This window comes from Wyeomyia smithii, chromosome 1 (genome assembly GCF_029784165.1).
Source record: "Wyeomyia smithii strain HCP4-BCI-WySm-NY-G18 chromosome 1, ASM2978416v1, whole genome shotgun sequence".
Taxonomy (NCBI): Eukaryota; Metazoa; Arthropoda; class Insecta; order Diptera; family Culicidae; genus Wyeomyia; species Wyeomyia smithii.
The window spans coordinates 121988252-122008229 of record NC_073694.1 but is presented as its reverse complement, the minus strand read 5'-3'; the positions used below and the strand labels follow the sequence as shown (position 1 = coordinate 122008229).

The 19978-nt window shown below is 46.6% G+C and overlaps 1 long non-coding RNA gene across 1 annotated transcript; it reads right to left on the bottom strand.

Moving 5' to 3' along the window:
* Nucleotides 1-7686: 7686 nt before the first annotated feature.
* Nucleotides 7687-9199, bottom strand: LOC129717713 (uncharacterized). Its single transcript, XR_008726731.1, has 3 exons — nt 9167-9199; nt 8303-8982; nt 7687-8236 (listed from the first exon to the last, which is right to left on the bottom strand). It is a non-coding gene; the product is annotated as an uncharacterized LOC129717713 (long non-coding RNA).
* Nucleotides 9200-19978: the final 10779 nt, after the last annotated feature.

The window sequence follows — 19978 nt, the reverse complement described above, 5'->3', positions numbered from 1 at the left end:
CCAGATATAATTGGCGCCGTTAAACATTAAATTGTATTTGTGCCGTGTCAAATAAATTATAGATGAAGAAAAAAAAACAAATAAAACAAATTTTTGATCAAGAACTGAAATTTTCATTGCAAAGCGGGAATTACGACGAAAATTTACATGAAAAAAGATACTTGATATCTTATCGGGGAACTGAGATATTGGCATTTTTCTATGTGATGGAGAACTATGCATTTTAACAAATATGTTAAATAACTTTTTTATTTTGTGAGATAAAAAATAACAATGTTCAGAAAACAAATGCAATTTTAGATGGCTGATAACTTAGTAGAAGGTTTAAAAATTCGGAAAAATCTACGAAAAAAGTTAAAACGAAAACGAAAATTTTTAGTGCCTTCTAATAGAAAACTCAATGTTGCTCGTAATATGTAAGAGATAGAAACATGATGTCTTCGGTAAAGTTTCTTGTTTCAAGATAACCCAAAACTTTGTCGAAGACACCTTGTGTCTATCTTATTCTGATTAAAAAGTAAATTTTTTATCTCACTCATTGGTAGATTGATCACCCATCTTTCTACGTTAAAAGATGCATTTTTGAATATGCTGAAACTTTTCCGAACATACCTTATGGCTATAATTAATATTTGAATCACTATTTAGGAAATTATACGCACAAACGGCAAAAAATACTGTGCAATGGAGATTTTGAGCGTTAGTGGCATTTTTGAGAAAATTCATAGTTTGCCATCACATGTAAAAACGCCAATATCTCAGTCCCCCGATAAGATATCAAGGATCTTTTTTCATGAAAATTTTCGTCTTGAATCCCGCTTTGCGATAAAAATTTCAGTTCTCGATCAAAAATTTTTTTTATATGTGTTTTGAAGGGTTTTATCTGAAAATTTTAAGAAGAATTCACTTTTTTGTGATGTTCAATGGGCTCTGTCAAACAATTGAATGTGATGCTGAACCAAACCATGCAAAATATTCTAAAACAATCCCACAAAAATAAAAAAATATATGGAAAAACTTAGGAATCGAACAAATTCGAAAAAAGTGCATAAGAGTGGTTTTGTAGCTTGAAAAAGTCATTTTTTCATAAATCACGTTTGGGCAACCTGAAAACGATTTTTTAGAAAGTCGAAATGTTCTACAAAAATGCTATAAATAACATTATCTCTCAATTTAGGGCTGAGCACCTTGACTTTTTCAACATCGATTTTTTTTGGGACAGCCTGTTATACAGTTGTCGAAACAGTAATGTCGAATTCGTTTTCGCGGTGTAGCTACACTCGGATTACACTTTTTGCCCTATAACTTTTTTTTTCACATTTCGGACTACACTTTTTGCCCTGTAACTTTTTTTTCACTTTCCGGACTTAACTTTTTCTGTCTCTGGGCAGGGTACGTTAATGAACAGGTATTCTGGACTCTAAGTGTGTCGATCAGGGGAAAAAATGTACCGAGCGATGACAGTTTTCTGAAGGCATTCGAGAGCGGCCCTCTGTGACAGTGTATGACAGTGTATGGTATAACGTTGCCGTCTTGTTCCCCATACACGAATGTTTTTGTCTTTCTCCTAGAAAGATATACCAATCGCTGGCATAACCACAGGTATAAACGTATTCCCAATGGCCGAATGGCTTATACCACTCGACTCAGTTCGACGACTGAGCATTTTCTGTATGCATGTGTGTGTGCAACTTTTCTTTCTCACTCAGTTTTCTCAGAAATGGCTGGAACAATTTTCATGAAATTAATTGCAAATGAAAGGTCTAGTTGCGCCTAGTGATGTCCGATTTTTTCAACTAATCGATTATTACCTCATCAATTATTTTCCCGGCGGCAAGTAATCGACTTCGATTAATCGACATAAAGTTATGGATTAATCGAATTAATCAATTGAGTTGGCGCTTTCCAAAATTGAAGAACGTCGAAGCATTTAGGAATTCTTCGTAACGCGACGTGCACTTTTCATTATTAACACATTTCACGGAGGAGTGAAAAGCTTGTACAATTAATTATGTTTCATCGATGTTCACAGTGCAACAATTTTTTTGCCTTGGCTCCTATGTATGATTTGATGATGCGAAAATAAATTTCCCTGAGTTTGAACATATTGCAACTTAAGGGGTAACAATGGCGCCATTTTGAATTGTTTGAGAATCCGGTAATTTTTGTGTTTTTTTCGACGCCATTTTGTTTTGAGGCCAAATATCAAAATTCTAAGAGTTTGTCCACATATTAGCATCGTTTTACCCATCTTTTGAAAAAAAAACAGGTCCTAAATCGGACAAAAACTGAGCTCAAAACGGTGATTCTACGAAACCGGTTTTGGCATAGTTTTAGTATATTTCACAAAGCAAAATAATATCGATTATTTCTGAGTATTAATGGAAATTCGCTAATATCTTAAAGTGGTAGTCAAATTATATCTTATTTTGAGTATAAAAGTCTCAGAAATCGAATGGTAGGTGTTTGATCAACGTAAATTGTAAAAGTACCTGAGCTCTTCACTTGGCTCTTATTGTTTTACTAGTTTTCTTGCATAAATTCTTTCACCAATCGGACATTAATCGAGGTCATCTAATCGATTATCTAATAATCGGTGCTTCGCTTAATCGATTAAAAATTATTCGGTTATTTTTACAGATAATCGATTAACTCGAGATGTAATCGGACATCACTAGTTGCGCCATAGGTTGCTATTGAAATTCATTTTAATCGGATTTCTAGTTTAGAGGTTTTGTATCAAAATGTAAAAACCACGAAACATCAATATCTCAGAAACCACACAACCGATTTCAATAATATTGGTGTCAAATGGATGGGCTGTCTCCAAAACCCTTAACTTATAAATTGCGTAATGATTGAACATATGGTTCAAAAGTTATGTACAGAAATGTCATCAAGAGGCTGTAAAAACTCACTCATATTTCTCAGAGATAACTAAACCGATTTTCACAGAATTAGTGTCAAATGAATGGTCTCGTTGCCCCATAAGTTGCTATTGAATTTTATTGGAATCAAATTAAAACTTGGTTCGTTATCTATTAACATGTGAAATCACGTTATAGAAAGAAACATTCTAAAGAGCATGGCATGAGTATCGACGACCGTACATATCTTAGTTGCACCTCCGTGATTGACATGAGCTAGTGAAGTTGCACAGAGAACCACATAGATAGTTTTTGGGTATAACGTCTTCAATGTACAACAATTCAGTAACTCTCACTTTTAAAAGATCAATAACGGCGCCGGCCACGTCCTTACAGTCATACAGAAAAATAGGAAGAGGATTGTTGATTCGACAAGCATTGTTATGAGACTGAGTTCACCTCTGCATCTCTCTGGATGTCACAGGAAGGGTATTTGTGTTAGTATGATGGGGTAGGAAAGATCAGGATTCGCCATGGTAGGCAATACGATCAGATATGTTCAAATCCCGCGCGCGAAGAATTATTTTTTAAACCAATTATTAAATCATCAGATTCAAAAGCTAAGCGCGAATCAACGATCTGATTCGCAGGCACCGATTTTATGTCCTGTGAGAGTAAGCTACGCGATACGAATTTCCAGATCACCAGTCACAGCAAACCGAACTTAAACGATTAATCACTGTAGGTACTTAAAACAAACCCTATTTTTCTTTTTTTTTTTTGTTATTTTAGAATCAGTAAAGTTGAAATATTTGATAATAAAAAACAATACTGTGAACATTTAATATACATCGCGATAACGTTATTTGAAGCGGCCACTATACGGTATCCAGTTGCTTTCTTCATCACATTTGACATGTGACTTATATTCGAATGCGAGTTTTAAAAAGTAAATTATTTTTAAACGCGGGTACGGTCGCATCCATGATATCAATCGTTAACGCAAAAAAATACCTAATAAAAGATAAGAAGATAAATTTAGGAAAAAGGAGACACACACACCTAAAACCAAAACGTCCTAAATTAATTGTGTTGCGTCTATGAATATATAGCAAAAATTAAGCTTGGAGCTAAAAATAATCATTCAAAAGCCAGAGAAGTCATAAACAGCAAAGAAAAAACAATGAATATCGAAACAAAGTAATCGCACAAATTTCAATTTCAAAACAATTTAGCCATGGGCGCAACTAAGGAAAATTTCTAGGGGGGGCTAGTTTTCATGTATGTCATTTTAAAAAAGAGAAAAAAGAGTTTGAATATGCTTTTTTAATGACGCTTAAAATAGTATCGTAAAAGCAGAAAAAATCACTTCGGGATAGAATCTCCGAAGATGTACTGAATATCTTGAACACATCGTCAACGCCAAGCTCTTTTAGCAACAATGATTCGATATTGAGGAGAGCTAGATTTGGTAAACGGCTGGGCAGTGCTTTTTAACAGTTCACCCGTACTAGTTAGAATAAAATAGACCCCACTGTGGTTCAAGGCATAATGCCCTATTCCTACCTCCACGTGTTACCGACTGGGATACGAGCAAGGTTGTCTGCGCGTCTACCCCACAGGCTAGGGGCGGCTCAAACAGCGATTGATCCGGACCGGACGGTTGAACTATGAAATGCGGTGTCTCGCCGGCTACATCCATGGCGGCAGCTCCGTCGCAAGACTAGGCATCGCAGCCCTAGTAAGGCAGCATACTGAAATAAACATACTACGGAGAATCAAGAATTCAAAACGAACCGGAACAATCGGCAATGACCCAGCCGACGAAATAAGGACGACGATTAGAAGCTCAGTACATGTAACAGTAGATCGCTTAATGACCCGGATGTCGACCGGATTCTGCTAGATCAGCTAGAACCCCGCCACTTCGACATCGTTGCGCTCCAGGAGCTTTACCTGAAAGGAGAGAAGGTACGGTGGATTTGTGGCCGCGAGGCACAGTACCACCAAAGCGGCAGGCAATCAGCGACAGGTTGTGTTTGTTGAGAATTAAAGGCCGGTTCCACAACTACACTATTCCCAATGTGCACTGCCCTCACGAAGGAAGACCTGATACAGGGAAAGAAGCGTTCTACGCACAGCTGGAGAAACTCTACGATAGCTGCTCGCGTAGAGATATCAAGATCGTCGTTGGGGACATGAACGGAAGGATAGACTTATATAAGCCGGTTATCGGCCCGCACAGCCTGCTATGCACCAACTTCGCAGCTTCCCGCGGATTAGCAGTCCAAAGTCCCTTCTTACCTCGACCAACGTACAGCAAAACAAATTGACCACGTTCTCAACGACGGCCCGTTCTTCTCAGACATTACAAACGTACGCACCAATCACGGTGATAATCGCACATGACCACTTCGATACAAAAAACTACAAAACCCTGATAACCGGTAGTCCTCTACGGAAGTCCTTTTGATATTTTCGAACAGAAGGTGCCTATCGGCGAACAGAAGGTGACTATCTACGGTGAAGCACAAGCGGACGACGGATAATGGCTACAGCGCATGAACCATGAGCTACAAGCGCTGCTTGGAGAGAACCCCATTGCACACCTGGCGAAAGACATTAGGTTGCGGTGGGCCGGTCACATCGTAAGAATGCCGGACGACAACCATGTGAAATCACTTCTCTTCAGCAACCCTACCGGCACAAGAAATTAAGGGGCGCAGCGTGCATGATGGCTCGACCAGATTGAAAGAGACTTGCGAGTGATGAGACGTCTGGGGAACTGGTGAAACACAGCCCAAAACCGAGTAAACTGGCGACTACTTGATACAGCACGAGTTACTACAGCTCTCGTCTGACTGGTAAGGTGAGTAAGAGAGCAAGGGTTGAGAATCGATCCTGGGTGCAGAACTAGTTCTTAGCCAATGAATGACGACATCTCAATTTGTGTGGATTTTGATGCTCTGCTAAGTAGTATGGGATGTATATATATTGAATACAATCATTCTCTGGGAAATTCTAGGGGGGGGCTAAACACGTTCCAGGGGGGGCTGACGCCCCCCCTAGCCCCCCGTAGTTGCGCCCATGATTTTAGCATTTCAAAAATATCGCGAAACAGACAAACAAGTTGTGCGGTACGCGTCTTTTCTCAGGTAAGAAATATGAATATCAACAATGAGAAAATATATAAACACGCTGCGCTTTGCGCCGTCTAGCCTCAGCACACAATCAGCCCAAGAAATAGTGGGATAAAACACACACGCGGATACTAAAAAATAAGTATTTGATTCATGTAAGTGAAAGCTACCAGCAGTTGAAATAAACATATCTGTAAATGGATGCACTTATCTTAGACACCGAAGCAGCATTCAGTGAGTCAAGCACGCTCGCACCCGAGCACAAACAAACCGTTTCCATGATCAGGGTTGCCACATTTATATCTGTATTTTTCTTTGAAAATATCTGTATATCTGTATCTCGGGCCAAAAAATCTGTATTAAAAATCTGTATCGAGCAAACTCAGAATCTCGAATTGAAAAAAAAATACTTGCAGAACATATTTAAACGAATTCATTCTTCTCTACGTGAACAGGGTTTCGTTAAATTTATTTTTTAAAGTTTTCGTTAATTTAATATTAGTATCTCCTCCTTGGTCTGCAACGTAGCTTTCAGCTTTTAAAATTGAGATCATTAGCTAGGGGTCATGCAATTTCTGGTTTCAATTATATATTAAAAGTATGCGTTCTAAACAAGCCGAAGAGTGTGGATACATATAAAAAATTCTCACAAATGATCTGTAATAGAAACTTGAAATTACCATCCCGCCTAATGGTGTTCAACAGCTCATACCAAGTTAAGTCATTTGTTTCAATGAATCTTCCGGTCAAAAAGTTTTTACAAGCGTGCGAAATTCGTTAGACAGCCCTTGTCAGTCAGTTATTGTTACGAATTTGGGGAATTGTCGCATCATTTAAATTTTCCAATTTCACGAACGATTTAATATTACTTAAAGCTGCCATTTTTATAACAGGATCGGTGAAATCGCACCTTTTTGCAATTTGTTTTTCGAATTTTGAATAGAAACCCTGACAAACATTTCGAAACGTTCGTTTTCGGGCTTCTTTCTTTTTTTACAAAACTTTGAAAATCGAATCGAATTCTACTTTTGAAATTTATTTCAGTTCATTGGTATAAGGCTGATACAAATTTCGAATTCTTTTTATGTCCAAGGTTATCAAAGTTAGCAAAGGGGGTGGCAAAAAATAAAAACACCGAGACGAAAAAAAAGGAAATATCTTTAATCAAAGTTTGTGTGCAAGTTATGACGTTTGTAACTTGCACTCGAATAAATGTTGAAAAACAACACTCTCGCTGTCACTGGACTTGTTTGTTGCTAAATAAAACATTTATGCTGTCTGAAAACTAATAAAATGAACAAAACGGTTTGAGCTTTTTTTCTTCCCCTTCCAATATTCAAGATTTTTGAAGGGAGGGGGGGGGTTGACATAAAATGAAAATAAAATTTGTAACGGCCTAATAAAAAAATCTGTAAAATCTGTATTTTTGGCAATATTCTGTAATTCTGTAATACAGATTCTGTATTGCTTTTTCAGTTCAAAAATCTGTAAAATACAGAAAAAACGGTATATGTGGCATCCCTGTCCATGATTACAGTTGCCGCTCTCTCTGCTTCTGCCTCTCAGCAGAGCTTGCCATTGGCGACAATATGTAGGGCAGCGAGGCTGTGACGTGTTATCTTTGCAAGTTGCATGGAGTTGTATAGATAATTTGGCTAAATTGGGTAATTTCTGTTCTATTTTAGTTTAATATACTATTTGATCATTGCAGCGTGAGGAAAATCTATCTTGGGCTTCTTTTTCATCAAAATTTATTATTGAGAGTAGTGTTCGACATTGGAACGAAAACGTTGGGTCCGCGTTCCGGTCCGGTCCTATTGGCTTCGTTCCGGTTCTGGTCCGAAGTCCGGGAACAAAAGTTGCTAGTTTTTTCGAGAGCGTTATTTCAGTGAAAAATTATCATAAAGACTTTTATGCATGTTGGAAAGTGTTTGACTAAATCAGAACAATACAAACTAAATTTTGCAATTTGTTTTTCTATTTTTTTAAATATTTTTTTTTTCCAATTGAAAAGTTTGGAGTGTAATAACAAAAAAGGCTGGTTCTACAATTTTCCTAGCTATAACATTTATTTGAGCCAATATTTTAGTGGCTGCCGGAGTCTGTTTCTGCGTGCTGCGACGACGTCCCGTACCGAAGAAAATTTGTTTTCGAGTGGAACACCCGACGCAGAAACACACAGAACGTCTCTTGCCATTAACGACAGGCTCGGAAATCTTGCAAAATTGTCTTGAATGATAAAAATAAATCAATAATACCATAAATGAAACAAAAATTATGTATATTGTAACTCACTTTCCACAGACTTATCACGTGGTAAAACGATTGCTTCCTCTCCTAGATAGACATCTAGTTCGTTCCTATTTGTTGCTTTTCTCTTCATCATCTGTGTCACTAGGTCAGTGACAACCAAATTTACTTTCGAGTTCGTAGGAGTTTCCGGTTTGTAGCAAGAGTTCCACAGAAACACGGCACGTTTCATTTTCAATTATATCTAACATTTTTACACTCAGGTTATCGTTCGTTGAGCAATGGTGAGACTTATGTCGATACTCGATACAAAAGTATTGAGTAATTTAGCATTGATATCGTAAAAGTGCGTTACTTCTTTATCGATATTTGGAAACTGGTAAAAAGATCAATGCAGTGGAGCACCAAGAAAAAATAATAAACATGAAAAATCAATGGATATATGAATTTAACATCACTCGACATTTACTAAAAAAATACATCCGACTAAAGTTCTCGATTCTGATACTATGAAACGGATCGATACATTTGCGATCGATACAGTAATGCTTTTTATCAGAGATTACACAAGACTCCCCGTGGTTCTGTGGTTAGCGATGTCGGTCGGCTCGCTCTCCCACACGGTTGTGATGTCGGGTTCTCGATTCCTGATCGGGTCAAGGATCTTTTCGAGCTAGAAATTTTTTCGACTCAGCACTGGGGTACGGTGTATCGTTGTACTTATCCTACAACATGCAAAATGTGCCAAAAACAAGATCGATAACGAATTCTCTCAACTAATCTACACGCAAAAGTTAGAGTGTGCGTAACCAGATCATTTATGACCTTTTCAAAGCATTTAATGATCTATCTTGGTACCTGTGTAGCTCTGCCGAAAGCCTCCAGCGGCAGATCTACGCCGCTACTCACCTTGTGAATGCGTCCACACAGTCCGACGGTCAAAGCACGAAAGAGGCCTTTTTTTTTTTTTTTTTTTTTTTTTTTTTTTTTTTTAAAGGTGGCGGGGAAATCTGCAAACAGACACCTGAGAAGAGAACTCAGGGTGTGGGGATGAGACTAGGGGAGAGATGCTGGGGTAGTTACACTCCCCCAGACACCTACTTATCCCTGTCCCGACCCACTAAAACCCCTCCAGTCTCCAGCCCTGGTCTTCCCGGAACGACTGTTAAGTATTACGTCGGGAAGTGGCTTTTGTGCGTGATGCACCCTCTTTACTCTTATAACCTCCTAGCTAACTACCTGGAGACTGGTAATTAGCTACCACTGGCGTGTTGGTGGTTGACCCGCCACACACGTTGCAGCTCCAGAACAATCTGAGAGGCGGCCGCACAGACCGCGTTCCAGATGTCCGGGTCGTCGCACATCCTCCGGACTAGATTGTCCGGAGTAGTGCCAGGCCCGCTCACAGCCATCATGTTGCTCCGCGCTCTTACGAAACGGGGGCATACGAAGAAGACGTGCTCAGCAGTCTCCTCCTCCTCCACGCACTCGGGACACATGGGGGACACCGCGTGTCCGAACCTGTGCAGATATTGCCTGAAACAACCATGGCCTGACAGGATTTGTGTCAGGTGGAAGTTCACTTCGCCATGTCGTCTCCCGACCCAGCCGGATATCTCCGGTATGAGTCGGTGCGTCCATCTGCCCTTTGTGGAATTAGACCATTCCCTCTGCCAACGGAGCATCGAGAATGACCTTCTGGTACCTCGTATGCCCCTTGTGTCACGTTGGTCGAAACACTCTCTGTCCTCCTTGATGGCGATGCTGATAGGCATCATGCCGGACAAGACACATATTGCATCGTATGACACCGTACGATACGCACTCGCAACTCTCAGGCACATGAGCCTGTAGGTACTTTCCAGTTTGCCACGGTAACTGTTAGTACCTAGCGCTCTGGACCACACTGGCCCACCATACCTAAGTATGGACGAAACCACGCTGGCAAGAAGTCTTCGCTTGCTGCCATAAACCGCTGAGCTATTGGACATCATACGAGATAGTGCTGCAATAGCCGATGAGGCCCTCTTACAGGCATAGTCGACGTGACTCCCGAACGTGAGCTTGTCGTCCACCATAACCCCCAAGAGCTTCAGGGATCGCTTCGAGGTGATGGTGCAGTCTCCGACTCTGACCACCGCCTGTTGCTCCGATTTACGGTTGTTCACAACCATGACCTCCGTCTTATGATGCGCGAGCTCCAGTTTCCTGGAGCGCATCCAGTCCTCGACCTTGCGTATACAGTGCGCGGCCGTCAACTCGACCTCCTCGATAGACTCGCCGTAAACCTCCAGCGTTATGTCGTCTGCAAAGCCGACGATCACAACCCCTACAGGGAACTTGAGTTTTAACACTCCGTCATACATGACATTCCACAACACCGGGCCCAGGATAGAACCTTGCGGAACTCCTGCGGTAATTGGGACGCACTTCTGACCCTCCTCTGTGTCGTAAACAAGTACTCGATTCTGGAAATAATTTTCCAGAATCTTGTACAGCGACACCGGTACATGGATGCTCCTGAGCGCGAGCGCTATGGAGTCCCAACTGGCACTATTGAACGCATTCTTCACGTCGAGCGTGACGATTGCGCAGTAGCGTATTCCCCTTCTCTTGCGCTGGATTGCTACCTCCGCCGTCTTGATGACGGAAGAGATTGCGTCCAGCGTGGACCTGCCCTTCCGGAAGCCGAACTGGTTACTTGCCAGACCGTGTACACCCTCCGTGTACCTCACCAGTCTGTTGAGGATGATCCTCTCAAGCACCTTGCCCGCGGTGTCCAGCAGGCAGATAGGCCTATATGCCGATGGGTCCCCTGGCGGTTTCCCAGCCTTCGGCAATAAGACCAGTCTCTGCCGCTTCCACCTGTCCGGAAAGAGACAGTCATCCAGGCACCTCTGCATGACTGCCCTGAACAGCCCGGGGGCCGTTTTTATCGCCAGCCTGATCGCCAGGTTAGGGATACCAGCCGGTCCCGGTGCCTTGCTCACCTTTAGGGATTTGGCGATCACGATGAGTTCCTCATTCGTAACCCTTGCCTCCTCCCCTGCCTCGACACGGCTGTCGTCGCTCACGGATTGGATGCTCGGCAGGTTGGCCGACCATCTCTGGTCTATGTCTGAGATACTGGAACGTCGGACGTGAGACTCGACCGCCGGAGGCCAAGGACTTGGCTCGTGGCGTGGAAAGAGTCCCTCGATGATACGCTCCAGCATCGCTGGTGATCGCTCTGCAGGCGCCAGCGCGCCTTTAGTCTTGGCCATTACGATCCTGTAGGCGTCACCCCACGGATTTGTATTGGCACTCGCACATAGCCTATCGAAGCAGGCCCTCTTGCTGGCCTTTATCGCACTCTTTAGCATCGATCTTGCCGAACTGAATGCTGCGCGGCGCTCTGTCCTCTCTTCTTCGTTTCGCGCACGCTGCATCCTCCGTCTTGCACGGAGGCACGCACTGCGAAGGTTGGCTATCGCGTCCGTCCACCAGTAAACCGGTGGCTTTCCATTCCTAGGTTGGCGAGTCCTAGGCATGGTGGCGTCGCACGCCCGCGATAGCATAGCAACTAGTTGGTCAGCAGTCGGGCGAAGCCAACTGCCCCCCTCGCGCTCCCTTCTCATTGCCTCTTCGAATACCTCGGCATCAAAGTGCGATGTCTTCCACCCGCGAACGGTCGGAGTGTTGGCTCTACCCGTCGCTTGCCCCCTCTCGTTGTTGTCTACACTAAAACAGACCGCCTGGTGGTCGCTATTAGTGTAGCCATCGTCTACCCTCCAGTTCTTGATCAGTCCTGGGCTGGAGAACGTCACGTCGATGATCGACTCCGCACCATTTCTGCTAAATGTACTTTTGTTCCCAACGTTGGCCAGATCTAGGTTGAGCTTTGCAAAAGCCTCCAACAGGATCTGGCCCCTCTGGTTCGTGAAGCAACTTCCCCACTCAACAGCCCAAGCGTTGAAGTCGCCCGCCACCACCAACGGCGTTAGGCCCGTTAGCTCCATGGATAGGAGGTCGACCATCTGGATGAACCTTTCGGTAGACCAACGTGGCGGATCATAGCAACTGCAGTAGAACACTCCGTTCACCTTAGCAACTACGTACCCTTCTTCTGAGGTTGAGACAACCTCCTGAACCGGGAACTTGCTCGTCGTACATATGGCCGCCAATCTGGACTTATCCGCAACCCAGTTACCGTTTCCGGGAGGGATGCGGTAGGGGTCCGATATGACGGCGATGTCCGACAACGACTCAGTGGCTGCTTGGTGTAGCAGCTGCTGAGCCGCGAAGCAATGGTTCAGGTTCAGTTGCGTCACCCTTACGCCCGTGGTTTCGCAGCCGGCTTACCGGCTGGGCACCTGGGGCCTCCCATAAAGTGTTTGGCGTCCCGTTTCCCGGAACATACCATGCACTTGGGAGACTCCCCACAGTCCTTTGCTTTATGGCCTGCACCTCCACATCGCCTGCACAGCTGGCTCCTATCGGGCCCCTTGCAGGTCCAGGACTTATGTCCGCCCTCGAAGCACCGGAAGCAAATGTCTGGTTGCTGTAGTATGCCCAGAGGACATACCGACCAGCCGACCTTCAACTTGCCCTCTTTCAGGGCCAGGTTAGCGTCCGCCGACGGTAGTCGGAAGGTAGCTACCTGGGTCCCCGCCGGACCTTTGCGGAGGCGGATTGACTCCTTAGCCACCTCCACCCCGCACTTCGCTTTAAGGGCTTGTGCAATGTCGCACCCCTCAGTGATTTCGTCCAGGTTTTTAAGCTGGAGAGTCACTTCTGAGGTGAGTGCCCGCACTTGCACCTCCTTCCCTAGGACCTTTTCGGCTACCGTTTTGTAGGTAGCCTCCTTGTTCTTGGCGTCCTTCCGGAGCTCAAGTATCATCTCGCCAGTGCGAGATCGGCGGATACTCCGCACATCCACCCCCAGATCCTTGAGCTGGGTTTCCCCCCTCATCTTCTTCAAGACTTCTGAGTACTTCGACCCATCTGTCTTGAGTATGAGGGCATCACCCCTACTCCGCGCCTTTTTGACCTTTTTTGGTCCTCTGGCTGCTCCGCCATCCTGACGCGTCGCACCTTCCCGACGCTTCCTACCCTCTACGGTAGTCCAAGGATTGCCCGTAGCCTCCACCTGTGCCTTTTCCGCGGTGGACCTTGAACCGGTTGGCGTGTGTTCCCGTGGGAGTAGCACGACCAATCGTTTCTTGGTGTTCCCGGGGGCCGTTTCCCCCGGGGACTGCCTCGTTCGCTTAGCGACCTGCCCCGTGGAGCAGACCGACGCGAACGAGGGGGCGTCTGTCTGCACCTCTTTAGATGCAGTCGCCCTCCCGGTCCTGGCCGCTTTCTCGGCCGCCTTCACCCGAGCTACGAGTTCTTCGTGCTCCTTTCTGGCTTCATCAATGGTGCTCCGAAGCAGGAGGAGGCTCTGCTTCAGGTCGCCAGCGATGTTTCGCCTGTTCGCCGAGAACTCGATTATGGCATCGAGTTGTTCAGACAGCGCCGCCACTCTTGGCCGCGTGTCCATGCACCTTTCGACGGCCTTGACTAGCAAGGGACCGTCCACCGAGATGTCTGGTGTGGACACCGACGGATTCGCCGTTTTTCCACCTCCAGACTTCGCCGCATCCGTCTCCGCCTTCTTCTGCGGAGACCGCTGGATGCCACCTCGTGCGAAGGGATTTGGTAACCCCTCCGCACCCGTCTCTTTTTGTTTTTGTGAGCTCATTGTAGTTAAAAGGGTCCCCCTTCCAGCCGCTATCCTTGTCCATAGATGAGAAGTCGCTTGTATGGTCCCATGGTAATCTATGCCGAAGCAGTGAGGCCATGGGTAAGGGGGGTCGCCGTAGTACCTTATGAGCACTATGACGCCCCCGCCCGCGTAAGTCAGGAAAGGGGCATCTTGTCCTAGGACTAGTTCCCCCCCATCTGATCCTTCTCTGCCTGATTCCCACCAGGCAATGGACGCGGAACGTACTGGAAGGCCTGCCAGGTTTTACGGGACGGAGACCCCTGCACCGGGTACCATCTCGCCGTTTCAAGCCGCTGTCACGCGACTTTACTAAGGGAGCTCGATGCAGGTGCCAGCCCTTGGTCGTGGTTCCTTAGCGTATCCGACTCGAATCCGTTTCGTTCGCTGCCAGTTGCCATAATTGGGACCTTACTGGTGTCGGCCCCAATGGACGGGGGAGTGCATTTGGTTGATGGGAGCGGCACTACTCGCTCCGTCAGAGATGCTTCCGGGTAATTGTGGCATTTACGAGGAGTCGACGGCCCAGTGTCCGACCCTCACCACCCCTAAGCAATCTCCCGCTGCTGGTCCAGGGCTGTTAGGTACTGTCAGCGGTCGCCCTCATATAACGTGACCTCGGCGGTCGCCACGCGCCGACCCGTGGTGGCATGCAGCTCTGCCACGAAAGAGGCCTTTTTTTTTTTTTTTTTTTTTAAAGGTGGCGGGGAAATCTGCAAACAGACACCTGAGAAGAGAACTCAGGGTGTGGGGATGAGACTAGGGGAGAGATGCTGGGGTAGTTACACTCCCCCAGACACCTACTTATCCCTGTCCCGACCCACTAAAACCCCTCCAGTCTCCAGCCCTGGTCTTCCCGGAACGACTGTTAAGTATTACGTCGGGAAGTGGCTTTTGTGCGTGATGCACCCTCTTTACTCTTATAACCTCCTAGCTAACTACCTGGAGACTGGTAATTAGCTACCACTGGCGTGTTGGTGGTTGACCCGCCACACACGTTGCAGCTCCAGAACAATCTGAGAGGCGGCCGCACAGACCGCGTTCCAGATGTCCGGGTCGTCGCACATCCTCCGGACTAGATTGTCCGGAGTAGTGCCAGGCCCGCTCACAGCCATCATGTTGCTCCGCGCTCTTACGAAACGGGGGCATACGAAGAAGACGTGCTCAGCAGTCTCCTCCTCCTCCACGCACTCGGGACACATGGGGGACACCGCGTGTCCGAACCTGTGCAGATATTGCCTGAAACAACCATGGCCTGACAGGATTTGTGTCAGGTGGAAGTTCACTTCGCCATGTCGTCTCCCGACCCAGCCGGATATCTCCGGTATGAGTCGGTGCGTCCATCTGCCCTTTGTGGAATTAGACCATTCCCTCTGCCAACGGAGCATCGAGAATGACCTTCTGGTACCTCGTATGCCCCTTGTGTCACGTTGGTCGAAACACTCTCTGTCCTCCTTGATGGCGATGCTGATAGGCATCATGCCGGACAAGACACATATTGCATCGTATGACACCGTACGATACGCACTCGCAACTCTCAGGCACATGAGCCTGTAGGTACTTTCCAGTTTGCCACGGTAACTGTTAGTACCTAGCGCTCTGGACCACACTGGCCCACCATACCTAAGTATGGACGAAACCACGCTGGCAAGAAGTCTTCGCTTGCTGCCATAAACCGCTGAGCTATTGGACATCATACGAGATAGTGCTGCAATAGCCGATGAGGCCCTCTTACAGGCATAGTCGACGTGACTCCCGAACGTGAGCTTGTCGTCCACCATAACCCCCAAGAGCTTCAGGGATCGCTTCGAGGTGATGGTGCAGTCTCCGACTCTGACCACCGCCTGTTGCTCCGATTTACGGTTGTTCACAACCATGACCTCCGTCTTATGATGCGCGAGCTCCAGTTTCCTGGAGCGCATCCAGTCCTCGACCTTGCGTATACAGTGCGCGGCCGTCAACTCGACCTCCTCGATAGACTCGCCGTAAACCTCCAGCGTTATGTCGTCTGCAAAGCCGACGATCACAACCCCTACAGGGAACTTGAGTTTTAACACTCCGTCATACATGACATTCCACAACACCGGGCCCAGGATAGAACCTTGCGGAACTCCTGCGGTAATTGGGACGCACTTCTGACCCTCCTCTGTGTCGTAAACAAGTACTCGATTCTGGAAATAATTTTCCAGAATCTTGTACAGCGACACCGGTACATGGATGCTCCTGAGCGCGAGCGCTATGGAGTCCCAACTGGCACTATTGAACGCATTCTTCACGTCGAGCGTGACGATTGCGCAGTAGCGTATTCCCCTTCTCTTGCGCTGGATTGCTACCTCCGCCGTCTTGATGACGGAAGAGATTGCGTCCAGCGTGGACCTGCCCTTCCGGAAGCCGAACTGGTTACTTGCCAGACCGTGTACACCCTCCGTGTACCTCACCAGTCTGTTGAGGATGATCCTCTCAAGCACCTTGCCCGCGGTGTCCAGCAGGCAGATAGGCCTATATGCCGATGGGTCCCCTGGCGGTTTCCCAGCCTTCGGCAATAAGACCAGTCTCTGCCGCTTCCACCTGTCCGGAAAGAGACAGTCATCCAGGCACCTCTGCATGACTGCCCTGAACAGCCCGGGGGCCGTTTTTATCGCCAGCCTGATCGCCAGGTTAGGGATACCATCCGGTCCCGGTGCCTTGCTCACCTTTAGGGATTTGGCGATCACGATGAGTTCCTCATTCGTAACCCTTGCCTCCTCCCCTGCCTCGACACGGCTGTCGTCGCTCACGGATTGGATGCTCGGCAGGTTGGCCGACCATCTCTGGTCTATGTCTGAGATACTGGAACGTCGGACGTGAGACTCGACCGCCGGAGGCCAAGGACTTGGCTCGTGGCGTGGAAAGAGTCCCTCGATGATACGCTCCAGCATCGCTGGTGATCGCTCTGCAGGCGCCAGCGCGCCTTTAGTCTTGGCCATTACGATCCTGTAGGCGTCACCCCACGGATTTGTATTGGCACTCGCACATAGCCTATCGAAGCAGGCCCTCTTGCTGGCCTTTATCGCACTCTTTAGCATCGATCTTGCCGAACTGAATGCTGCGCGGCGCTCTGTCCTCTCTTCTTCGTTTCGCGCACGCTGCATCCTCCGTCTTGCACGGAGGCACGCACTGCGAAGGTTGGCTATCGCGTCCGTCCACCAGTAAACCGGTGGCTTTCCATTCCTAGGTTGGCGAGTCCTAGGCATGGTGGCGTCGCACGCCCGCGATAGCATAGCAACTAGTTGGTCAGCAGTCGGGCGAAGCCAACTGCCCCCCTCGCGCTCCCTTCTCATTGCCTCTTCGAATACCTCGGCATCAAAGTGCGATGTCTTCCACCCGCGAACGGTCGGAGTGTTGGCTCTACCCGTCGCTTGCCCCCTCTTGTTGTTGTCTACACTAAAACAGACCGCCTGGTGGTCGCTATTAGTGTAGCCATCGTCTACCCTCCAGTTCTTGATCAGTCCTGGGCTGGAGAACGTCACGTCGATGATCGACTCCGCACCATTTCTGCTAAATGTACTTTTGTTCCCAACGTTGGCCAGATCTAGGTTGAGCTTTGCAAAAGCCTCCAACAGGATCTGGCCCCTCTGGTTCGTGAAGCAACTTCCCCACTCAACAGCCCAAGCGTTGAAGTCGCCCGCCACCACCAACGGCGTTAGGCCCGTTAGCTCCATGGATAGGAGGTCGACCATCTGGATGAACCTTTCGGTAGACCAACGTGGCGGAGCATAGCAACTGCAGTAGAACACTCCGTTCACCTTAGCAACTACGTACCCTTCTTCTGAGGTTGAGACAACCTCCTGAACCGGGAACTTGCTCGTCGTACATATGGCCGCCAATCTGGACTTATCCGCAACCCAGTTACCGTTTCCGGGAGGGATGCGGTAGGGGTCCGATATGACGGCGATGTCCGACAACGACTCAGTGGCTGCTTGGTGTAGCAGCTGCTGAGCCGCGAAGCAATGGTTCAGGTTCAGTTGCGTCACCCTTACGCCCGTGGTTTCGCAGCCGGCTTACCGGCTGGGCACCTGGGGCCTCCCATAAAGTGTTTGGCGTCCCGTTTCCCGGAACATACCATGCACTTGGGAGACTCCCCACAGTCCTTTGCTTTATGGCCTGCACCTCCACGAAAGAGGCCTAGTCAGACCCAAGCGTACCCAAGCTCATGCTCGTAGTCTGATGCGTGTCATGTATAACAGGGTTGTGCTATTAGCCTATGGATAGGTACGTCTCACATCTCAGGGAATCAGGGGTGTACTGCACACATCTCCCTTCTTTTCCCATATAAAAAAAACATATTTTTGTTAAATACGCTGTCAGTTATGAACATAACTTGTGTTTTATTATTATTATTTTTTTCTTTATTGCTCTTCCGTTTCTTAACAACTTCATTTAAATCAAATGTCTCCAACAGTCCTCACATAATCCTGTAGATATGCTGGTGAAACCTTTTGTCTCACTGGACGACTAGCTCCCTTCGTGTATGCATCAACAGAAATTTTATCAGTTGTCGCTTCATCATCCAAGTTACGCCATTCTCCGACCCTTTTCGTTTGAGTAACATGCCTCTTGAGTATGTCTCCATTGTTACTCAAGGTAAGCTTTGATTTTCGCTACGTCCACATGAAACCCGTTCTCGTCAAGGTCATGTCCAAGGAATTTTATACGAGATTTCTCGTATTAATTTCGTACTGTTGAGTGTCAAGTTGTTTTTACGTAGAATTTGCAGTACCCGGGAAGTGATCTCTCGAAGCTGTTCTGGTGTATCGGCAAAGATAAGCACATCATCGATGTAGATGATAATGTTCTATTCTCCTTCCAGAATGCGGCACATTTCTCTCTGGAAGATCTCCGAGGCATAATTCACACCGAACATTAATCGGGTGAATCGATACATTCCGTCTTCGCTCAAGAATGTTGTCAAATCTCGAGATTCCTTACACAACTCCACATGATAGTAAGCGTTGCTAAGGTCGAGTTTCGTAAAGAATTTGGTTCCATGCAACTCGATTTTCAGTTCGTCTATCAGCGATAGCCGATAGTATTCCCTTTTTAGGGCCCTGTTTGCCGACCGCATATTAACGACTAATCTGAAGTCGTTTTTTCTCTTAGGGACCGCGGACATACCGCTTATCCATCCAAGAGCACCAACAACGCGCTCAATAATACCTTGTGCCTCCATCTCTTTCAAACGCCGTCTTGCACCGTCTCGATAAGCAGCCGGCACATTGTAGTAGGCGTTTTTCTCTGGTGGTATTGTTCTGTCGACACTGAACTTGACGATCACGCCGGGCATCTTAGGAAACACTTTCCGATTACCAGAATCACAATTGTTTACGGATAAACCGACCTCCAAGAGCCGCATTTCTCCGGCCGTTGACCGTCCTAGTAAAGACTTTCGACCTTCACTAACGACCAAGAAGTTTACTTGTACTACCGGTTTAGATGATCCAACCACTTTAACTTTCGCACTAAAGGCATTATTTATTTGCATGGGACTTGAGAAAGCGTATGCTCGCAATTCTTGGTTTTGGGCAGCGTCCGTGGACTCCAATCCTTGGTAGTACTGTTCGTTTAGAAGATTCCAATCCGAACCGCCAATTATATTACGGTCAGCCTCCGAGTCAATCAAGAAGTTGATAGGTGTCGAATTCCCCACCCGGCAGTGGACCAAAACATCGTCAAACAAAATTGAGTTTATCTCCTGAAAAGGAGATGGGTGGAATATAAAAAAGTACACTCATTTCACAGTTGGAATTCATTGAGAAATGATGAGTCATTTATTTCTCTAAAAAAAAAATCATAAGAACATGATACCTTAACCATGTATGATACCTTTTCGTTATCATTGAATCGTTTTTTTTTTTTCATTCTCGTGTGCGGCGTAGATTGGAACGGCAAGCTGTGGCAAAATGCCCCTCCATTCCACAGGAGAGACATTTTCGACCCAA